The sequence below is a fragment of the Scylla paramamosain genome, chromosome 28 (genome assembly GCF_035594125.1).
Source record: "Scylla paramamosain isolate STU-SP2022 chromosome 28, ASM3559412v1, whole genome shotgun sequence".
Taxonomy (NCBI): domain Eukaryota; kingdom Metazoa; phylum Arthropoda; class Malacostraca; order Decapoda; family Portunidae; genus Scylla; species Scylla paramamosain.
This window is the reverse complement of record NC_087178.1, coordinates 5,032,816-5,037,500: the sequence shown is the minus strand read 5'-3', so window position 1 is coordinate 5,037,500 and position 4,685 is coordinate 5,032,816. Positions and strand designations below refer to the sequence as shown.

Below are 4,685 nucleotides of genomic sequence, written 5' to 3'. Positions count from 1 at the left end.
ACTTGTTTATTTGAATATTCGGGAATTTTAAGGGTTTTTGAAGAAGAGGGACACTGGCCTAAAGCACAGAACATGAAGGAAAGAAAAGGCCCACTGAGGTGCCATTCCCTAAAGAGAAAGCCAAAAGAATTATCCAAAATTGGAGGATGTGTCTTAGAACCTCCCTCTTGAAAGATCTGCATCGCTCATTATGTAAAAATAAATAAAAAAAAGTAAATAAACATATGTAAACAAATACATAAATAAAACTACAAAAAGAAACTCCTGAACAATGGAAGTATTTACATTATCAATATTTCATTTATTCACCAATGTCAAACAATCTAAAAGAACAAAAATTGCAATGGAATAAAATAAAATAAATAATACGAGTTATAAATCGTTGAAGCAAAACATACATATTCAATTCCTTTCCCTAATTATTGATATTCATAAATCCTTCGACCTTAACGAAATTTTATATCATCTCTCCTCCAAGCGTTGCTAATGGGAAACTGCTGGAGTGAAACTAATAATTACAGCTCCCCTCCCCATTCTCTCTCTCTCTCTCTCTCTCTCTCTCTCTCTCTCTCTCTCTCTCTCTCTCTCTCTCTCTCTCTCTCTCTCTCTCTCTCATTTTTATCCAAACACGAATGTCTTGAACAAACTACTTTCAACACAACTCAAAACTAAAGAAATGATACAATAAATGGAAAAAAAAAATCATATCAATCTGACATATATATTGACCTAGTTTTCACCTTCCGGGAAAAAAAAGAAAAAAAGATAAAATGAATAAACAGCAAAATAACATCAAATAAAAAGATAAAATGCAATGAAAAAGAAACGAAAATTGTTCAAACACAGCAAAACCTTAGTCTCAATGGAAATTACACAACCCCCACTGTAACCCCCGCGTCCCGCACCCTTTGATAGCACACTGCACCTAATAACCTGCCCAAAATTTCAGAATCTCAATAAAGAAAAAAAAAATATGACGAGAAAGTTGAAATATAATAACAACAACAACAACAATAATAATAATAATAATAATAATAATAATAATAATAATAATGATAATAATAATAATAATAATAATAATAATAATAATAATAATAATAATAATAATAATAATAATAACAATAATAATCCCAAAAATATAGAAAGAAAATTCAGAATCTTTAAGAACATATACTGCGAGATCTGAGAAGTGAACTACCCTATTTACTTTTCATTTTTTTTTTTCTTTCTTTCTCTCTGTCTCTGAGGTAAATTCTGCTAAGTGTTTCTCCTTGACGCACCACTGTCTGGCGGAGTCATGGGAGGAATACGTTCATTTTGAAGGCTTTTATTTTTTTCTAGTGTTTCTGTTTTGACCTTAATGCTTCTTCGTGAGGAAAAATAGGATACTACTTGTTATTATCATTATCCAGTATTCATTTTATTTATTAACTTATAGGGGTAATTTCAAAACTACAACGAAAACGCACGCAACTTTTGACTTTCGAGAAGAAAACGAGGAAAGCTACTCTCCTCTAAGGCCTTGAATTAGCTGGGAGGAGAAAGGGAGGCTGTACTCATTACTGCTCTCAATTCACCTCGTCTCTCTCTCTCTCTCTCTCTCTCTCTCTCTCTCTCTCTCTCTCTCTCTCTCTCTCTCTCTCTCTCTCTCTCTCTCTCTCTCTCTCTCTCTCTCTTTGAAACAAAAGACAAAGGAAAACGTGAGGAAAGGATAGAGAAAGCTGATGGCGATATAAAATAGTAATTGCTTTAGGCCTCTCTCTCTCTCTCTCTCTCTCTCTCTCTCTCTCTCTCTCTCTCTCTCTCTCTCTCTCACAGTACAGGTGAGGGAGACAGGTAAGTCAGGCAGGTGACAACAGAACCCATTAATTGTTTTTCCCTTTCGGTGAATCTCCCTCCGCAGGACATCCAGGTATTCTTTTATTTTCTATTTCCGGTACACTTATCCTTTCCCTCTTATTTTTATTCACTTTCATTCCATTACTTTCTCTTTACAATCCACCACTTTCTTTCAGCCAGTAATGTTCTCTTAATAATCTGTAATATTATTTCAAACCAGATATTATTTCTCGATAATTAATATTTTTTTTTCTCAACAATTCGTCATTTTCTCTCAATTCACGTTTTTTTTTCTTTTTTTCTCGATAATCCGTCACTTTCTTTCAACAATCCACCCATTTCTCTCCACAATTCTCTACAATCCTTATCCATCCTTCGTTCTTCCTACACACTTCCCATCTTCTTCTTTGACGTCACTTGCGGAGACGACGAAACAAAGTCAGATACATCAACCTCCCCTTAAAAAAAAAAAAAAAAAAAAAAAAGCAAATGAAAGAAAACGCAGCAGCAAAAAGAAAACGGGTTCTCTCGGCCGTCTTATTTCCGTCTCCAGGAACAAAGGTGACGGAGGGAGGAACATCAATACTTCTATCTACACTTCGACGCAACACACGTGGGAGGGGACGAAACGACACAGAACAACACCCTAAAAAAAAAATAATAATAAATAAAAAATAAAAAGTAAATAAATAAAATAAAATAAAATAAATAAATAAATAAATAAATAAATAAAAAAACACCCGCAACTTCCCCGCAGTGAATAAGATGATGGATAAATAGATAACCATGAGGATAAGGGGAATATAGATACATAGATAGATAGATAGATGGTAATAAAGAATAAATAAAAGCAGGGCAGCATATGTATTTCATCTCAAAAAATTTCTTTGTTACGAATGCGATGGAAAAAGTAGTAGTAGTAGTAGTAGTAGTAGTAGTAGTAGTAGTAGTAGTAGTAGTAGTAGCAGCTTTTCTAAACATAATACGAATGAAGTCGAAAAATATCACCAGCATCTCTATCTTCAACAAACATTGAAAAAAAAAGAAAAGAAAAGAAAAAATCGCGGTAGTAGTAAAGTTTCTCCAAAATATCACTAGAAAAAAAAATCCAATAACCTAAAGTAACTCTAACATACGTATGTACACACACTTCCTGGGGGGGGGGGGTGATTTACATAAATATACATCTTTTTTTCTTTTTTTTTTCAGAAAGATTCTATTCTCCCGAGGTATCTGTGGCCCAGTCTGAGTCACCTTCCACTCAACACACTTAACACACTTGTGCACCCTTGCAAACTTACGCATTCTGTCTAGAGATGTTTTTTCCCACAACATTTCTCACAATTACCTGAAAAATATGACTCCCACACACACCCTTTTACCCTCCCCAACCCCCCAACACACACACACACACACAATATAAAAATGTACCTTACTCACATCGTCCGTCTGTGTGTCCGTCTGTGTGTCCGTCTGTCTGCCTGTCTGTCTGTGTGAATCGGGCGACGGCAGCGAGGGAGAAAGAATGATAGAAAACTTACTATAGAAAAAGATGAAAGAAATGTTGCCCCTACTCTCTCTCTCTCTCTCTCTCTCTCTCTCTCTCTCTCTCTCTCTCTCTCTCTCTCTCTCTCTCTCTCTCGACACAAAGCTCATCAAAAGGACAAGAAGCAAGGAGCGTAAAAAAAAAAAAAAAGATAAAAGAAACGAGGGAATAACGTAACTGAGGAGGAGCAAGGGATAGAAATAAAGGGGGAGCATAAAGGAAGTACAAGGTCACGGGTCAAAAGGGAGGAGAGAAGGAGTGAAGGGGGCTAGAAGTAGAGTACACTTATTTTTGTGTATAAGAAAAAGAGAAAGAGAGAAAAAAAGGAGTGACACCCTTAGGGAAAACAATATAGTTCTTGTCGATAATTGAGGAGGAGGAGGAAGAGGAAGAGGGAGCGAAGGTCAAGAGGCAGGGCGGGAACGAAGGAGGAAAAAGAGATTAAGGAAGAAAAATAAAAAAAAATACTATGAGAATAATAAAACAATGATAAGTTACGGAACAAAAGTACACACACACACACACACACACACACACACACACACACACACACACACACACACACACACAGACGTACACACGCACGCAAACTGAATTTTAAAGCAATGATAGGAGAGAGAGACCTAGAAGACAGTACAAATTATAAAGACAGAAATTAAGGAAGAAGATAGAAAGGAAGAAAGAGGAGGAGAAAAGAAAGGCAAAAGTGCAAACAAAGAAATGAGGAAAGAAACATACAGAGAAAGAGAAACAATGAAAGGAAAGAAGAAAGAGAGAAAAGAAAAAGGATAACAAAGAGCGGAAGGAAAGAAACAAAGAACAAGGACAAGAAAGAAAGAGCAAAAAAAAAAAAAAAAAAAAAAAGAAGAAGAAGAAGAAGAAGAAGAAGAAGAAGAAGACACTCGAAGAACCAAAATAGACGCTGAAGTTCTCATCATCCCCTCATCTTGGCGGAAAATCTAATACCAGCTCACACAGGTAAGAAGTTCCCCAATCGAGTCACAAATCTATACCCAGGTGAGATGTAACCCGGCGCCGCACCTTCCCTTACCTGCCAGCGGTGCAATAAGGTGGCAGTAACCCTTATTCTTCAGCTCCCTCAGGTCGTGCTGCTGACGGTCGCTCCAAAATGATTTTCTTACCTGAAAGAAAAATAGTGACCTGGATTAATGACAGGAAAGCAATTGAAAACGTAATCTGGGCGTGCAATTATTTACCTGTTCTTTTGTTTGTTTATGTTTATCAGTTGTATTTGTTTAGCCTTCTATCTGTGTGTGTCTGTTTCTATTACTGTTTTTAT

General features: G+C 36.1%; 1 protein-coding gene across 1 annotated transcript in view; it reads right to left on the bottom strand.

Annotated features, from left to right (window-relative positions):
- Window positions 1-4,458, bottom strand: part of LOC135114765 (WD repeat-containing protein 43-like) — a 28,697-nt gene extending 24,239 nt beyond the window's left edge. The window contains exon 1 of the mRNA XM_064030815.1: window positions 4,437-4,458. The gene's annotated coding sequence lies outside the window, so the exon portion shown is untranslated. The remainder of the gene's footprint in view (window positions 1-4,436) is intronic.
- Between the last annotated feature and the right edge of the window lie 227 nt (window positions 4,459-4,685).